Raw genomic sequence first — 19,783 nt, 5'->3', positions numbered from 1 at the left:
AGTATGAGGAAGACTTGGGATGTATAAAGCATTAATATTTCGTGTAAAAAAAAGTTTGGATACTTTTTTTGGATACCAAGTAGAGTCTACAAAGATGATGAGGAAAGACAGAAGCAGGCAGTCAGTCTAGGGCCATAGGTTTTAGTCAGAAGGGAACGTGCTAAGGAGGCTAAGGCTGAAATACACTCAAGTCCCAGACTCAACAGTCCTGACTCTCCTCAGTAACCAAAGTACCAAGAGCAATCTCAGATTTGATGCACAATATCACCTTGGAGTTGCAGAAAAAGATAGGAAAGTTATGAAAATTGGAAACTTTCTGCCTCAAACATGAATTTACTAAAAGTCTACCTATGAACTTTGGTACTAAAGAGAAGAATCACTGCTGATTGAAATAACTGAATTATTTTACATCATGGATGAAAATTCTCATTAAACCACCCCTTTAGTATGTTTATTACACAGTCAAACTACTAATACCCTTTTCTGGTATACAGAATTGTGATGAAAGGCAAAAACTCAAGATATTTGGACTTAATATAATTTTGCTCAATTACTGGAAATATCTGCAGAGTTAAATGGAAACTGGAAATCAGCATGTGTCAGGTCTATTTCTGAAGCTGAAAAAGCCGCTGAAATTTGGGTTTCTTAAGGTCCTAATCTACAAAATTGTAATAACAACATAGGCCTCCCTCTTACATCGCCTGGGAGAGTGAAAATTAATGAGTTTTGTCTATAGTACTCTACAAGGTTTTTTAAAATATTTATTAAAAATTAAGATTATCATACTGAGTAAAGTAAGTCAGACACAGAAAGACAAGTATTATATGATATCACTTATATGAGGAATCTAAAAAATAGTACAAATAAACTTATTTACAAAACAGAAACAGTCTCACAGACATAGAAAACAAACTTATGGTTACCAAAAGGGAAAGGGGTGGGGGAGGGATAAATTAGGATTATGAGATTAACAGATACACACCACTAAATATAAAAAAGACGAACAACAAGGATTTACTGTATAGCACAGAGAACTATAGGCAATATCTTGTAATAACCTATAAAGGAAAAGAATCTGAAAATATACATATATATGTATATATGTATAACTGAATAACTTTGCTGTATACTTGAAACTAATACAATATTGTAAATCAACTATACTTCAATAACAAAATTAAAACATCACAAATTTTAAGAGCAATATACAATGATTCTTTTTTATCAAACTAAAAACAAAATTCTCCCAAAACATATACAAACCCATGCCAATATACATATCTTTACTTGTTGAAAGACACTAGGAAGAGGAAAAGGAAAGATCACTTTCCTTCCAGAAACTCCTCTCCAAAGTTTAGCAGTGGGGATGGTCAGTTCAGTTATGGAAGCTTTAATAAAATGAGGTATCTTGATATTCTAATCATCACCCTATCAATCTATCTGAAAGGATATGGAACTATTGAACTCAGAATTTCAGAGGGTATGGGTCTTTTTGCTCATCTAGTTCAAACCTACCTTGACAAATAAGAAATATAAGGGTACTACAAAGGACCCAAGGTCACAATAAATGGGAGAAATCAGTTTAATCCAGTCCTCTTTCTCTTTCCTCAAATAACCTTCTCATAGCTCTGATAGAACTATGATTATCAAAATACATAGAATATTTTAGAGTAAAGTAAGCCAATGCTGTAAATCCCTCATTGCAAATTTCCCTCACAAACATTTGCCTGAAGAATTATGCTAGAGAAAAGTTATATTAGGAAACTAGAAAAGCACTGGTGTCACACTTCTAAATGGCATTATTTTTAAAAGGTGCCCTTCAATTTTATTTTGTCCATCATTAATTTTTATGGCACTTTTCATCTAAGGGGTAAAAGGTTTCAATATTGTATATTTTAGCCTTATGACATGACACATCAGTATCATGCTCCCACTTCTTTAAAACAATGAAATATGCTTATTCATCTTTCCATCACACACTAAGTCCAAGAAAGTGGTTTTCACAAATAGGTAATAAATATAATCTTTGAAACAACTATTATTAATGAACATTTGTGTTCGTGTGAGTTCTCCAAAAGCAGACACCAAGATGCAAGGATTTTATTAGGAGAAACATCTATGAGAGAACATGAGGAGGGAGTCAGGAAAGGCTGGGAGAGCCTTCAGACCACAATGCAAGTGAAAGAGAAGGAAGCAAGGTTGGGTGGAAGAGTCCTAGACAGCCCTGCTGCATAATGAAGGCTCAACAAGGCCAAGGCCGCCAAGGTGTCCTTGAGACAAAGCGACCATGCTGAGGAGGCTCCTGTCTTCCAGGAATGAACCTTCCTTACTCTTCCCTGATGCATCCAGTCATTGGCTAGGAGCAGCCTACACATGGCCTCGTTGCCAGTGTTTTGGTGGATTTCAGATCGCAGAAGCAGATGTTCTTGGTTCGTCGTGCTCCCTGTAACTGGATGTCTGCAAGTCGCCTTCCTGTGGCCGCTATGGCACCCATCACGCACCAGGCCTTGGATCAAGTAGTTTATATACATATATCCTTCTGCATCACAGCAACCTTGTAAGGTAGTATAATCACCCCAGCTTCACCCCTGAAGGAATTTATATTCAGAGAGGTTCACTAATTTCCTTCCCAAATAAGTTAGTGTGGAGTGGAAATAGGATTCAACTCAAGGTCTATCTGGATCCAAAGCTTACGTATTTATTGAATGAATTAATTAATGTGTAAATAAATTAAGGGGAGTGGCCTAGATGTATGGGAGGCTTAAAAAGACAAGTGCATATAGACATTTAAAGTTGACACACCAAAAAGTAAACCATAAAGTCACTCAGCTAGTAGGTAATCAAAATATATTTTAAAAAATAGATTTCCCACCTGATTTTTCCCTCTACTAAGTTCTACTCTTTTTGTGTAGTTTGAGTTTTTATTATACCTATATGTACATATTTTATGAGGGAAAGTGAAGTTCTACCTCACAAGAAGCTCAACTTTGCCCACGGTTTTACTTATAAAACCAAATAATTAAAATTATATGCAATGTACCACAATGTTCATTGCAGCATTATTTACAATAGCCAGGACATGGAAGCAACCTAAGGGCCCATCGACAGATGAATGGATAAAGAAGATGTGACATATATATACAATGGAATATTACTCAGCCATGAAAAGAAACGAAATGAGTTATTTGTAGTGAGGTGGATGGACCTAGAGTCTGTCATACAGAGTGAAGTAAGTCAGAAAGAGAAAAACAAATACTGTATGCTAACACATATATATGGAATCTAAAACAAACAAAAAAGTGGTTCTGAAGAACCTAGGGGCAGGACAGGAATAAAGACACAGATGTAGAGAATAGACTTGAGCACACTGGGAGGGGGAAGGGTAAGCTGGGGCGAGAGAGTGACATTGACATATATACACTACCAAATGTAAAATAGATAGCTAGTGGGAAGCAGCCACATAGCACAGGGAGATCAGCTCGGTGCTTTGTGACCACCTAGAGGGGTGGGACAGGGAGGGTGGGAGGGAGACACAAGAGGGAGGGGATATGGGGATATATGTATACATATAGCTGATTCACTTTGTTATACAGCAGAAACTAACACACCATTGTAAAGCAATTATACTCCAATAAAGATGTTAAAAAAAGTTTTTTAATTAAAAAAATTATATGCAAATTCACCTGTGTATTTCAAGAGAGGAAGAGTTCCTTACACTATGACCTATATTTGTTCAGCTCCATGGAAACCATTTCATTCCATTATCCACACACAATTTACATAAAATGAAGGGGGAAAAGGTAAGAGATGTGAAGTGTCACAATCTGAAAGGAAACAGTAGGACAGCATTCACTACTGAGAAGTGGAGGGGAACCCAGAGGTACTTACTGAGCCTGTGCCTATTAAAGACCTATCCATTTGTAATTGTGACTGTTTCTAATAGCATGACATAGAGTGAAAAGAAAAATCCATACTCCTCCCTTCCACAACAGGCATCTGGACAATTCAGATATCCTTGATCAAGCTGCTGAATCTTGTTTACACAAAAACAAGTGGTGTTGAATTGCAAAATAATAATAACAATAATAATGATACACACACACACCAAAAAAAGCACATCATTTAAATGTTACTTATTCGACCAAAAGAAAATAGAAAAGGAAGAAACAATCCAAATGACTCAGTCCTCAATCCTACTACTGCTTGAAATACTGTAATTGAAGGAAAGTCATGAAATATTGCTTGAAGTATATAGTTACTTGCTTCAATTGTTCACTTCCTTATGCCATAGAAATCTGGCCATCCCACAAATAGACTGCCAACCGTGTGCTCAGGAAGGTAAGCCTAGGCTGCCACCCCCCATATTTGATTGTTCCATAAATACTGATTGCATAACACCTTCTCTTTAAAAAGAAGTGGTTCTTTGAACATTATTTTTCCATGGAGTTTACTGTTGTGAAGCATGAATAAGTTCTATGCCTCTTTCTGCCCAAGAAAAATGGTTCTTGCAGTGGAAAAATAAAGAACACGTATACTGACCTTGAGAATGTTTGCTCTGTGTGTGTATTCCACTTGAAGTAAAATGGTCCTGGATTTGGGTATCACTGAGCTGAGAAACAGGCACACTGTGCCCTTAGAGTAAAGCTGATTTAGCACTGACACTTCCCTATTTGCCAAACCAAAGCTGTTGCACAAATCACTCACTCTATAAAGGGGAAGGGGGAAAAAACTGCTTTGTCCAGTTTTTCTGCCTCAGGGCTGAATCAGATACACCTCAGCTTCAACTATAAACCTCTCCCAGGATGTGAACTCCTAACCGTAACATCAGCAACCTTGTCTGGGACAAGTACATTTTCAAGGAGTGACAGCTTGAGGCAACTATTCCAACCCTTTTACCAAAAAGCATAGTGAATTACATACTTCACGTAAATTGATTTAGAAAAGGATTCCTTTCCCGGTTATATTTCTAGTTTTGTGCGGTTAGGAAATTTAGTGGGTAAGAGGGTGCAAAATCTGTTGAAGTGTTAATGATTGTTGTCTTTTCTAAATGACCTCCATAAGCACCTGTTTTCTAAATTAACAGGGAATAAAGGTTGTATGTGTCTATAAACATTTTCTAGTTTTTGGATTAACAGATTTTTAAATACATATATGGCAGTTAACCAAAACTATAATTTATTCTAACTGGTAGAAAAATTATCTGTTTATAATCTGAATATCATGCACTACTTTCATCATTGGTAATTCTCCTGGAAATACAATGATCATCTCAGCTGTAGTTTTCATTTTGAATGATGACAACCATCCTACTAAAGCAAAGAATGTTTTGTTTTTCTTCTTGAAAAGGAATTTAAATAGTTACTATAGCAATAAAATGCAATTGTGGTTGAGGGCAAATAATAAGAAAACTTGCCAACTAAACTGATAAACAATGAAGATTTCTACCAAACTGACATCAGTTCCAAATGAAACTCTATAACCAATGGTTTCATAAAGTATTTCAAAGCAGAATTATGACAACCATGGCACATAAATGAGGAGAGCCAATAATCCCAGTCAATTTATTTTGTTTTCCTGATTTCACGGCGGGTCAGTTGATCTCCTAAGGACACTTAGGAAGTATTCTTCTCTCCCATTTCAACAAGAAAGGACAACTTCGATGCCAAGCTAAGGGGCTTTCAATTACACTCAGTGTGTAACAAAGGCTTATCAAAAATTTTAATGTGAAACAATAATTTAGGGATCAAATTTGATGAAAGTAAAAAAATAAATTGAAATGAAAAGAATACAGAGGGCAAAAAGATTATTTAGCTAACCAGTAGAACAGTGCCAATTTTAATTAAGAAAGCACTGAGAGTTGAAGAGGGTGATGGGAGAGAGGCAGTGAAACTGCTGAGAACTTAGCAAGTGATTGCACATAGAAAGTGAGGGAGTCAGGAATATAAGAAAGTTTGGGGAGATAGAGAAGAAATTTCATTTTTGTTGGAACATGCTGCATTTAGAGATTTGCAGCAGGCAGTTGACAGCATAGAGCAGAATCTCCAGTAAGATATAAAGCTTGGCAATAACACCATCACTAATTATCCACCTTGAGTGTACCTAATATTGCCAATATGAAGAAGTAAGGAGACTCATGATGATCAAGGGCTGAACCTTGGAAAACACCTACTTTTGGAAGGTTAGAAGGGGAAAATGTCTGAAACAAAATGGTTAACAGATGTGTGAAAAACCCAGGATGACACCATATACAACTTTATTTGCAAAAGAGTAAAGAATTATTGAGTGATGAGGTACTGGAGGTTGCAAACTTCAAGAAGGGAGTGAGAAAAAAGGCAAAGTAGTTTGAAAAAGTCTGGGGGAAGTTCTCTGAAAACAGAAGTTAAGAGTGTCAATGTCCTGACAGATGCACTAAATATGGCATTGAAGGTACAAATAAAGGCGGGGAGAGGAGAACATTTGTTCCTCAGAACCAAGAAAGAGCAGAAAGAAAGTTTAGACAAATTTCAAGGGAGTAAAACTGAGGGAGTTGGAGATGGAATATCTAAGGTAATCTTAGAGGAAATAGAGTTGGGGAAAGCAGAGAGCATAGGCTGTGGTCTCGAAAGAAGTGAGAGGATTTGGAACATGCATTACAGGAAATAGGAATACTATAAACAATCACTTTAAGTCTGTGCTTTCTTTCATATACTCCCACCATTAGGAAGACATTTTCCACCATGTATTTCCTTCGTTCATTTAAGATCCTGGTTTGCTTTCAGAATCATTGAATCTGGGGTAATATACTCTGTAACTACGGACTAACTTATGTCCATTCTTCTACAAATTAAGAAATTGAAAACTCTAACCAGTTACTACATTTTAAAGTAAAGGAGAAAAATTAAGGTCTTCATTTCTTGCTTTATTTAAACACACTACCGGGGTATCAGGGAAATTCGTGCTGACTCCTAAGAGAACAGGTGCCCTGGCAAATTACATTCGGCCCCTTCAAATTGCTTCTGTCATGTCAGACTCTATTGTAATACAATATATACCATTGTTTTCTTGCCCTAAATTGTCACATCCTGTTGCTCTGCATGAGTCTGGAAGTGCCAAGTTACGCCCTAAAGAGGGATGTTTTCCAATGGTGGGTCTGTGGCACAGTTTCTTAATAAGAATCTTAGTTCCAGATGAAAGAGCAGATCTGGGAAGTAGGCTTCTAGAGCATGCAAATTGCCAAAAAGAACATTTTAAGTTAAAAATGGAATAGAGGGGGATTTTGAAGTTCCAACACATGATTATATGTGCATGTGTGACATGAAATCTATCTTTGGAAATGTACAATGAAATCACTTTAGCTAGAATTTAAGTCTTTAGTATTAAAAAGACACCGAATGTTTAGTTAAAAGTGTATTCTATTACCTACCTGACAAAAACACCCAGAATGACAAGATTCCATTAAAGCCAAAAGAAAAATTTTTTCTGGACAGGAATAAGGAAAAGTCTTGTTCCAAGTAACCTAATTGGAAAGCACAGGAACTACAATAAAAAGCCCTCAGGATAGTCAGGGGTAGCCAACACCTCTTTTCTCAAAGGAACCAACTTCCTGGAATGATTACAAGAGCCAGAATGGAGATATTAGTTTAACTCGATTTCAAGTCATAATATGTGTGCCATATTCATACTAGGAAGGTAGAAAGAAATACTGAAGAATGATCTATCTGACTCAGCCCTGCCTTCATGAATAGCTAAACATACCATCAAGGAGACACTCTCTTTTCTCCTTTCCCCTCCCCCCCTCCACCTCCTCCTCTTCTTTCTTCTTCCTCTTCCTCTCCTTCTCCTTCTCCTTCTCCTTCTCCTTCTCCTTCTTCTTCTTCTTCTTCTTCTCCTTCTCCTTCTCGTTCTTCTTCTTCCTCTTTTTCTTCTTCTCCTTCTTTTTCTTCTTTTTCTCCTTCTCCTTCTTCTTCTTCTGTCTCTTCTCAGAGATGATCCACTCTAGTATTTATTGCCACAATATTTAAATTCTTCATTCAAACTTAATAAAAATATATCCACTCTAATAGTTGTATAAGTGTTATACTTTAGTTTTCAATGGGAAATAAATTTACATCTTCCCCTTTAAAAAACTAAAACTCCTTTATATAACAAAAGATATTTACTAGCTAAATACCCAAAGATCTTTTCATCTGCTCTGGAGGGCCTATTTCCTTTTACTGTAATGGTTTCTGTTGTTCTCCTCTAGGCTAGTAGTCTTTTCTCCACATAACTTTAAAATGCAGTAGCTAAAAACCAGACATACTCAAAGTAAAATTGTAATCATTGTGAAAGTGTCACATTACACACTTATGAGAGCTGTCTCAGGATTGCAGGGACTTTCACTAAGCCTGTAGCCTACAGGTGACTCTGTGCTGAACACTGAGAAAAAAACAGGAAGAGAAGCTGATCCAAGGACAAGGTGGTTTTTTCCACAGGTATAACAAGCTGACAGCAAGAGTTCCTTGATTCTCAAAATGTAAGAAAATTATAGTTTTTAATTCCTTGAAATGTGTGGCAGCAGCCACTAGTAGTCCATGGAAATCTCAGGGGTTTTCCTTCCATAAGAACAAGAGAGGCGACTGGCATTGTTGACTGACGGTGTGTTGCCCTGGAGAGGACTAGGTGTGACTGGATTCTTGCAGTATCTTCACATTCGCTCACAGGTCTAAATGCAAATCTTCGTGAAGACCTTGACCAGCAAGACCATCACCCTGGAGGTAGAGCCCAGTGACATCATCAGGAATGTGAAGGCCAAGATCCAGGATAAGGAAGGCATCCTCCCGAACAGCAGAGGCTCATCTTTGCAGGCAAGCATCTGGAAGATGGCCACACTCTTTCTGATCACAACATCCAGAAAGAGTCGACCCTGCACCAGGTCCTGGGCACTTGATCAGACAATATTTTACAGGCCCCCTTGAACTTAGGTGTGGCTACATGACTTAGGTCTCTCCAAAGGAAGATGAGTGGAAGAGATACCTCTCATTTCTGGATCCGAGCTTGAAAGAGAATGGGTATGCCTCTTCTGTGCTATCTTTCACTTCTACCTGCTGAAGTCAAATGGCAACAAGGTCTTAGAGCAGTGAATATTTTGTTCACGCAAGAACATCTAACAATGACTAGAGACAATTTTGATTGTCACAAGGGGCGACAGGGGAGTGCTACTAGTTTCTAGTGAATAGAGACCAGGAATACTATTAAACATCCTATGAGGTATAGGACAGCCCCCCAAAACTAACAATGTCAAGGTTGAGAAACCCCATTCTAAGGTATGACAGGCTATAATGTTGAATGAGCCAGGGGTCTTTAGGCAACTGCATAGAGCAGAGCTACACTGCCTGCCTGAACACTGGCCAGGACCACTACTAGAGTAGATATCAATTTCTACTGTGCTGAAACTAAGACATTTTGAGTCCATTTCTTACCACAAACCAGTCTACCCTAATAAGGAGGCTAAAAAACATATGATTTTCAATACATAAATGATCTTGAGCAACAACACCTATACGTCCAACAACTTTTATCCATTTTTTGGTTCCTTCATGGATATATTGGCATTTTAAAATTCTTTTTCATGTCATGTGTTTACTTCTGCAGGGTGCTATGATTGTTTGTTTTCAGTTTTGTTTGGGTGCATTGCTCCTTCTGAACATAAACTCCATCTAGCCAGGAGCCATGCTTCTTGTGCAACAAGATATATATGTATCTATATCTGTATCATAGTATTGTGCCTGTTATGGAGCTGGACCTAATAATTATTTGCTAAGTAAATAAATAGGTCATAGAAAAGAAGACTTGAATAAACTAAAACAGGCTATAAGTTCAGTTTGAGATAAGATATTTCTAGTAAATTAGCTTAAAGTGATCAAGGGTTCATCTTCTAAAAACAAAACTATGGTTGAATAAATCATTCTAGAATTTTCCTTAGAAGTAACCTCATAGTCACCAGATGATAATCTGTAGGATCTGCCTTCTTGTTTTTGAAAAATCAGACATTAGGTAATGAAATCATCTGGCCCCTGCCATTAGAAAAACACTGATTATCTTGTTTTGAGGAGGTATATTGCAAGCCTTAAAAATGAAATAGTAATCCTGAACAACACCAACAATTCTTGACTGCTTTGAATGAAGAGACAATTTTAAAAAGAAAGTAACAGTCCATAGTCATCATCCTTTTCTAGCTCTAAACAAGGACTTTCACCTGTAGAAAAAAGAGAGTAATAATATATGTGTCACTTTCAGAAGACCTTTAAATGGCAATTAAGAGACACACCTATGATAGGTGATTGATGGCAGGTGTAATGCACAGTTATCTGCAGGATAAAACAAACACCTCAACCAGCACTATGTACACAAGAGACCTTGGTGAATGGAGTGGTGTGTTTAGACAATGATTGCTAGAGAACAGGGTACCCAAGGTTGGCTCATTCCTGGGAAGGATATGCTATCAGGGTTTTAGATTAGGAAAAGGTAATTTCATTGTTGTTTCTTGCTGACATGGAATCCTAACTTCATTTAACTGAGCGATTTTTGTACTTTCTCTGGGCCTACATTCCAATACGAAAAGGAGACATTGATAAGCATAGGTTACCGAAAGAACACAAGTAGGCATAGGAAATCTGAATAATCTTCAGTGGCTCAGAATTGAATAGAAGCTAAATGCAAACTCCTTCGTTTGTCATTCAAGCTCTTCTATAGTAAGAATCGAACCTACTTTGACTGAATTAGCTTCACATATTTTTCACCACAATTGAACTCCTTTCTTCACTGTCCTCCAACCACACAGCACAATGTCATTTGCTCAAGCTCTTCTAAAATAGAAAGGCCACTCTTCCCTACTTCACCTATTGAGAGTCCACAGTCTTCAAAAGTAAACTTAAATCCTATCTCCTCAGTCCAATAAAATCCTCTCCACCATAGCCTGAAACTCTCTCTCTCTGTCCCCTGAAATCCTATTGTTATTAAGCATGTCTTACTTTGTCATGTTTCTTGCAATGTCATCTTAAAAATGATTATATTAAGTAGTACACTAAAATGTTTCTTTAGTTTTTCATGGTGTATATTTTATTTCCCCAGTTACTTTGTAAGTTGTGAGCAAGTTTCATGTGCTACATATTCTATGTAGCATATACATAGAGTGAGCACTCAATAAATACATAAAGAATTTATTGAAATTAAAACATAAAAGAAAAGGCGATTCCTTAGATTGGTGTCATTTAACAATAATACAATTTGAAAGAATATGTTCTTAAATCCTTTTGAACCCCAGCTAAGGACTATGAATACTATTACTATTGCTACAACTTACTATACTAATATTTATTCGTATACCACTTTTATTGATGTAAATTATATCCAAAGGGCATGTTCTGACCTTAAGTAGATAATTTGGTGTGAGTTCCATTGTGTTTGTTTAACCAACTTGGTGCAATGCCCAGTAGAACAACCAGGATGATTCTGGAGCCTTAGTACCTGTTATCTGGTGCTGATGCAGCTATAACCTAAATTAACCTTTGTTCCCAAGTGCTTCCTTACTTGCAAAAGTTGAATTGAGTTCTCTCTAGAGCTCCAAAGTTATCCTAAGCTAAAGTCATTTTTAAACACAAAAGGTCACCTCATACTTTACATGAGCCATAAAGTATTCTGAACCATGGCCCTTATAAACAGAAATTTTTGACAGATTTTTTGAAGATACTTAAAAAGAAAGATTGCATCTGAGTTTTCATGCCGATGACCCACACTGAACTCTCAGTTTCATGTTAGACCATCGTATGATACAGTATTTGATCTTCCAATATCTTCAGAAGAAACTTCCTAAATAAGACATTGAGGAAAATATGGTGCTATACTAAAACACCATCATTTAATATTTATATTCATCAGTTTCTGCACAGATCAAACATTGTATATCCATGATTTACAATCAGGAACTAAGATAAAGAAAAAATTCTCTGAGTATAGCACCGAATAAGTACTTCCAATCCACAATGAATATATGTCATAGTAGAATGCATCCAATTCAAAATATATTTATTTAGGGCCTTTCCATAGTCAGTTTATTTTAATATAAATTTGCCACCTTTTATTATTCTGATGATCGGAGTTTACCTATTTATGGGTCTAGGAGCCCTCGCTGAATTGTGACTATAAAAACTTAATAATAATATAAACACATAATCCTCTCTCAAGAACACAGAAATGTCGAAAGTAGGGAAATATTATATTAATAACACAGCAGTCCCTTCTGCCTTGCCCAACCCCCATGGCAAGCATTCTAGAGGATGTGACTGTTCAAACTGCACAACAAGAGAGAGTCAGACACAACTGGCAACTTCTAAAGAAAGGGAAATTGAGGATTAGTGTGTGTCCAGTTCTTGCGTAATTTTGTCATGGGAGACAGCAAATTTGCATGTTTCCAAAGTAAACCACAGGAGCTACTGTTGCCCTTCCCCTCTGTTCCACATGCAGGCTGATGATGTAGAGAGATGTCAGTGCACCTGGAAAGAGACCAGCTTTAACTTTTTAAGGAGCATATAAATGAGACTTCAGTGTAATCAAGACCAGACCAGAATTCTCTTGTGTAGGAAAAGAACACATGAAGCTGCACTGCTCTCTTTTTCATTATGTACAAATTTCCCTTATATTTAATCCCAAACTACATTAAATCCCATATAAGAAAGATATGTGTAATTTAAATGAGGTTATTTTAAGGCTAAAAAATCAAATGAAGGCAGAGCTGGACAAATCAAGAGAGTTGCAACTCATCTTTGGCAAACAAGAGAAGTAAAAGTGTGAAAGTCATCTCTCAGTGTAGAGATTGTGATCCTCGGTGCCCATTTTTGTGCAGCAATAGAATAACAGGACAAAGCAAACCTTATGCCTCAGGCATCCCATACCAGGTCTACAAACAGGGCAGTTGCTATAGACCCCACTAGTGATTAAGCAGCTCCCTTTTAAACATATTACACCTTCTCCTAAAGCCACACAAATGTCAAAATTCCTACAGTAGAACACGTGCTTTTCCTAAAGAATTGTCTCAAACTTTCTCAAGTCACGATCCTTCCAAGATTCTGATAAAGATGTGAACCCCTCTCATTGAAAAATTCTTAAATTTGTATACATAGCAATCTTGTATACACTTCCAGTGACTCAGAAACCCCCTGAAATTCCATATGTGGATATGTAGGTCCATGAAACCAGGTCAAGAACCAATGCTTTAAAGGGCAATAGAAGTGGAAAATGAAGGGCCACAGTCCTGAAGGGGATTGACATCTTCAGAGCCCCTTAAATTTTCTCCATTTCCCATTTTGTTTCTTTAGTTTCCTCATTCCTTCAATGAAGTTCAAAGACTCAGATACTGAACTTTCCAGAAACCACCTAGAGAAACCACTGCACCTTTCATCTGCCAGAGGGGGTCACTATGCAACTAACTGTTCACTCACAAAAATAAAGCATACCTTTGTTCTTTTCCGTAACTGCACTCAGAGGAATTACTTTAAAATGCATTTTCCACACTGTAAAGTGTGTCCTAACAAAACACAATAAACTCAACAGCAATGTGATTACTGTGCGTGTAAAACAGTTGGTGTTTCAGCAATATGCCCTTAAAAAAAAAGTATGCTTGGAAAAATGGATTCTGTTTCAACGTTACAAGGACATAATTATTTTTCTGCTGCATAACAATTTTTAAATGTTAATGAGTTAAAATACAGCACCAAAACAGCTCCCATGCAATAATACTATGTATCATTTGGCTGCCTGGTTCCCTTCTTTCGTTTTTCCTTCAATGGTCAGATAATAGGCAACAACCTAAGAAGTCCAGAGGTACCAAGCATGACCATCACTTTAGACAGCTTGCTCTTCACGAATTTTCTCTGGATTTATATAGACCAGGGTTCCTTAACCTCAGCTCCGCGGATATTTGGGGCTGATAAGTCTTTGCTGTGGAGGCTGTACTGTGCAGGGTTGACTGTTGACCAGCATCCCTGGCCTCTACCCACTAGAGACCAGTAGCACCTCCATGCCCAACCCCAAATCACAGCAATCAAAATGTCTCCAGATATTACCAAGTGTCCTCTGCGGGGTAAAATTATCCCCAGTTGAGAATCATTGATACAGAGCATGGTTATAGAAAAGTCATTATCGGTAAGGCAGAATGCACTAGATTGCTGTCCCTAAACAATCCACCTAATAGATGGGAGGCTAATCTTCTGGAATTACTTTTGTGTAATATTGTGATCAGCGGCAGTGGCATGACTCACATCTGCTAAAAGTGTCACCAGGTTCATTGAGTAAAAAGTAATTGATTTGCGGCCTCAACAATTTCACATAGCAGGTAAAGGAAACCCTCAAATCTCATGAAACGCTTCCATTTATTTATACAGCAAGAGTCCATTAGAAGCCTAGACTATGTCAGTCACTGTGTTAGAAGCTGGGTTCCAGGGTAAAAATGGCAGAAACATCGTCTGTGTAGAAAAAAACACATGAAGCTGCACTGCTCTCTTTTTCATTATGTACAAATTTCCCTTATATTTAATCCCAAACTACATTAAATCCCATATAAGAAAGATATGTGTAATTTAAATGAGGTTATTTTAAGGCTAAAAAATCAAATGAAGGCAGAGCTGGACAAATCAAGAAAGTTGCAACTCATCTTTGGCAAACAAGAGAAGTTGAAGTCTGAAAGTCATCTCTCAGTGTAGAGATTGTGACCCTCGGTGCCCATTTTTGCCTTCAGACCCTCAATGTCAAAAGGAATGTCAGGTAAGGAAATAGGCAACTATGGTAGATAGTAAGTGCTAACATGGGGAAAGTAGCTGGGGTACCTTAACTAGATTTAAGGGATTGAAAGAGATTCCTAGAAGACTTTCTGTCTAAGCTGAGAACTAAAGAATGGATAGAAATGAGGCAGAAGAAAGACAGTGAGAATATGACTAAGAAGCTGCAACAGCGTGAAAGGTGGCTCAGAAAGGTGACAGAGCACAGAGTGTTCAAGGAAATATAAATATGAAAATATGGAGAGAGTGTAGGAAATGAGGGAGATATTAAAGAAGTAGAAAGCAGGGACTAAATCATGAAGAAAACCATGTTAAGGAGTTTAAGGTTTATTGCAAGGCAATGGGAACTCACTAAATAATTCCAAGGGGGAAAGCAGAATTACTAGATTTTTGCAGAGAGATTACTCTAGCCATAGTAATTGTATTAGTCATGGTTCTCCAGAGAAACAGAACCAATAGGAAATACACATGTATCTCCTAGATAGAGAGACAAACAGAAAGAGACAGAGAAAAACAGAGACAGAGAGGCAGATTTATTATAAGAAATGGGCGCACGGGATTACAGAGACCAAGAAGTCACACAATCTATTGTCTGCAAACGGGAAACCCAGGAAAGCCGGTGATGTAGGTCTAGTCCAAGTCCAAAAGCCTGAGAACCAGGAGAACCAGTGATGTGGTTTCAGTCCCAAGGCAGCTAGGCAGGAGGAATTCTCTTTTACTTGGACGTGGTGGGAGAGAAGCCTCAGCCTGCTTTTTCTGTTCAGGTCTCCAGCTGATTGGATGAGGCTGACCCACCTAGGAAGAGAAATCTGCACTACTCCGTCTACTGATTTAAATATTAATCTCATCCAAAAACACCCTCGCAGAAACACCAGAATCATGTTTGACCAAATCTCTGGGCACCCCATGGCTGAGTCAAGTTGACACATAGAATTAATCATTAGAGTGGTAAAGTGAAAAAGAAATACTGGATCCAGGGAGAACAAGAGAAAAGTTGGTGTAGTAAACTAAGCAAGACTTTATAGTGACCTGAACAGGGAAATTTCACCATCCATTCTTGTAATAGAGGTCACAGCCTGGCACATAGTAGGAGCTTATCAAATACATAGGTAATATTTGTCAAATTAGTGAATGAACGTGTAAGTGCGTGAAATCAAAAGCATTTGAAGAATGTATTTAATTTAAAAGCTTGGGAGGTAGTCCCGCATGCCCAAGATAACATTTCTACATATGAATAATTTCGTCAGTCCTGTTCAAATCAGAAACCATTTAATGATATTCCAAACCGTGAGGGCTGCTGACAGTCAATACCAGTTAAGGTACAATGGAAAAAGATATTCATACACTCTTGATGGAATTTCTGGATAGCAATCTGGCAGCATTACAAACATTAAAATTGTTCTTACCCTTTGGCTTAGTAATTGTCCTTCTAAGTTTCTATTCTAGGGACTGTTCATTGCAGTGAAAAAATGAAAGTAACTTAATTTCTAACATGGAGAAAAGCACTAATTATTATCCACCAAGTAAAAATCTTGTTTTCAATGTCAGTTAGATGAAATAGACAATGCTTTAAAAAATATGTTAACAAGTTAGAATACAAAACTCTCTATATAATAGAATCCTAAATGCTCATCCATTTTGTTCCAGGCTTATCTATATTACCTGAGACAGAGAGCTCAGCTGTGGACTGATAAATAAAACTGATAAAATGAGGGCAATAATCTTAATTTATTGTATATGTATATACATGATTGCATGTACTTGGAAATTTTTAGTTATTCATTTTTTTTACTGAAATTAGTCAGACTCTATCACTTAAATAGCCACTCAAAAATAAAAAGGTTTAAAAAGAAAAGGAATAAAAGAATGGATGAGTGAATTGTTGCTCCTAATTGCAAATGACCAGATGTCTGCCTATGAACTGTAAACTCTCTATTTGGCTCACAATAGAGGAAAGTAACAGGCCTCTGAAGACTGTCTTTCCAGTGATCCTTACATATCCTGACTGTTTTGAAAGGACTTTAAGACCTTGGGTCTGGAAAGGCAGAATAGTTTACCAGAATTTTTTGTTCTTGGAGTCACATAATTCAATTCAGTTAGTTTTCAAATTTCTATAAAACTGTGAAGGGCCTCAAAAGGTCTTGCAGCCTGTTCTCTGTCAACTGAGAATAACAGCTGAGTATGTGTGTGTGTGTATCAAGGGACAAGGACAGAACCTCCTTTCATATGTGTTTCCAGTACTAAAGAACCTCCTTTGTCAATTCTTACTTCAAATTCAGTTCATTCCTTCTTTTCTGGCCTTCATAAAGTATAGAACAGCTGGGTTCCATACTTTTTATATAATGCTTTAGACACTATCAGAGAGTTACTTGTTCATCTATTAGTTCTCAGCTCTCCCCAACCCCATGCCCTGCAGAATTATGTTACCTTCTTCTGGCTGAAACCATGTTTTTCCCACCAATAAGGTATATGTCCTACACCTCACTTCTCGCCTCCTCTTGAAAGCCTTTCCCAATTATAAGGCTGACATAGAATTCAACACTGTGCTAAGCATTACTTTAAAAAAGTCAGTCCTTCAATATGGTACTGGCACAAAAACAGAAACATAGATCAATGGAATAATATAGAAAGCCCAGAGATTAACCCAAGCACCTATGGTCAACTAATCTATGACAAAGGAGGCAAAGATATACAATGGAGAAAAGACAGTCTCTCCAATAAGTGGTGCTGGGAAAACTGGACAGCTACATGTAAAAGAATGAAATTAGAATACTCCCTAACACCATACACAAAAATAAACTCAAATGGATTAGAGACCTAAATATAAGACTGGACACTATAAAACTCTTAGAGGAAAATATAGGAAGAACACTCTTTGACATAAATCACAGCAAGATCTTTTTTGATCCACCTCCTAGAGTAATGGAAATAAAAACAAAAATAAACAAGTGGGACCTAATGAAACTTCAAAGCTTTTGCACAGCAAAGGAAACCATAAACAAGACGAAAAGACAACCCTCAGAATGGGAGAAAATATTTGCAAATGAATCAACAGACAAAGGATTAATCTCCAAAATATATAAACAGCTCATTCAGCTCAATATCAAAGAAACAAATACCCCAATCCAAAAATGGGCAGAAGACCTAAATAGACATTTCTCCAAAGAAGACATACAGACGGCCACGAAGCACATGAAAAGATGCTCAACATCACTAATTATTAGAGAAATGCAAATCAAAACTACAATGAGGTATCACCTCACTCCTGTTAGAATGGGCATCATCAGAAAATCTACAAACAACAAATGCTGGAGAGGGTGTGGAGAAAAGGGAAACCTCTTGCACTGTTGGTGGGAATGTAAATTGATGCAGCCACTATGGAGAACAATATGGAGGTTCCTTAAAAAACTAAAAATAGAATTACCATATGACCCAGCAATCCCACTACTGGGCATATGCCCAGAGAAAACCATAATTCAAAAAGACACATGCACCCGAATGTTCATTGCAGCACTGTTTACAATAGCCAGGTCATGGAAGCAACCTAAATGCCCATCAACAGATGAATGGATAAAGAAGATGTGGTACATATATACAATGGAATATTACTCAGCCATAAAAAGGAACGAAATTGAGTCATTTGTTGAGACGTGGATGGATCTAGAGACTGTCATACAGAGTGAAGTAAGTCAGAAAGAGAAAAACAAATATCGTATATTAATGCATGTATGCGGAACCTAGAAAAATGGTACAGATGAGCCAGTTTGCAGGGCAGAAGTTGAGACACAGATGTAGAGAATGGACATATGGACACCAAGGGGGGAAAACTGCGGTGAGGTGGGGATGGTGGTGTGCTGAATTGGGCGATTGGGATTGACATGTATACACTGATGTGTATAAAACTGATGCCTAATAAGAACCTGCAGTATAAAAAAACAAACAAAACAACTAATACTAAACTTTCATTGGGTTATTTGTATGGAAATATGTTAATATAAATGTTTCAGACATTACATGAAAAAAAAAAAAAAAGTCAGTCCTTGAAGGCTGACTATAAAACAGGAATAAGGAGATACACCCCTGGTATTTGTTTCCTAGGATACTCTCCTAATGGGAAGGGATGAAATGTCTTCAGTGTGTTTGACCATTTGCCTAATGCATTGCCTATAGAGAGAAGATGTTTTGAAGTTGTGTTCATTTTTTCATTAAATCACTGCTTCATTATCCTAAACAAGGTTTGTTCATAAATTTAAAAAATTACAACTTACAGAAGTGTCCACTTTTCTCTCAGGAGTGGATCATCCATTAACAGGATCAAGCTCATTGAGTGCCCCCATTCAGTCAATAAATTTGTTAAGGGGGCACAACTTACGGGAGAAATGATTTAATGGCAGTCTTTAATTTTATTATTTCAATGTATGTTTAACACTTATGGCTTAATTCAGCTACAGAAATACGAGGGAGGAGTTGTAGAGGCTGGGAACACCCCGTGCTACGGCTGTAGTATGGATAACTAAAGCACCTAGGTAGTCTTAACGATACAAATAAGAAAATACCTCTGCTAACTACTTAGTAGTTCTATGTTATTGGAACACTTATTCATAAAAATAGGGAACATATTTCTTCCTCCTTTGGCATTCTATGGTTTGATCTTTTTTCCTCTGTCAGCAATTGCTAGAAGAAAGTGCTATTCAAAAAGCAACTGATAGGAATAGCTTCATCTCTCTCTCTCTCTCTCTCTCTCTCTCTCTCTCTCTCACACACACACACAATTCCAAGATAAAATTACTATAGTGTTGCTCTTTGAACTAAATAAAAACCAGTGAAAAAGTTTAACCATCTTTGCCAGCACAGCTTATCTTCAAAACTGCAGCAAAAATTTAAAATAAAACTGTAAATACTTTGTATTATTAGTTAGAAATGATTAAAATAAAAAAACTCTGAGAGCTTAATTCTAATCTATTTATGTGAATGATTTGTTAGCTAAACGTGTG

The 19,783-nt window shown here is 37.2% G+C and overlaps 2 long non-coding RNA genes across 2 annotated transcripts in view; one reads left to right on the top strand and one right to left on the bottom strand.

Annotated features, from left to right (window-relative positions):
- The window catches only part of LOC309630480, a 126,507-nt gene extending 107,759 nt beyond the window's left edge, over nt 1-18,748 (top strand). The window contains exon 2 of the long non-coding RNA XR_014245695.1: nt 18,366-18,748. This is a non-coding gene — a long non-coding RNA (uncharacterized lncRNA). The remainder of the gene's footprint in view (nt 1-18,365) is intronic.
- LOC309630470 overlaps nt 1-19,554 on the bottom strand; it is a 290,298-nt gene extending 270,744 nt beyond the window's left edge. Inside the window, exons 1-2 of the long non-coding RNA XR_014245684.1 lie at nt 18,842-19,554; nt 4,540-17,375 (exon numbers count right to left, since the gene is read on the bottom strand). This is a non-coding gene — a long non-coding RNA (uncharacterized lncRNA). The remainder of the gene's footprint in view (nt 1-4,539; nt 17,376-18,841) is intronic.
- Nucleotides 19,555-19,783: the final 229 nt, after the last annotated feature.

The sequence above is a fragment of the Balaenoptera borealis genome, assembly GCF_965194805.1.
Source record: "Balaenoptera borealis genome assembly, chromosome: 6".
In the NCBI taxonomy this organism is placed as follows: Eukaryota; Metazoa; Chordata; class Mammalia; order Artiodactyla; family Balaenopteridae; genus Balaenoptera; species Balaenoptera borealis.
This window is presented reverse-complemented; position numbering and strand designations above follow the sequence as displayed.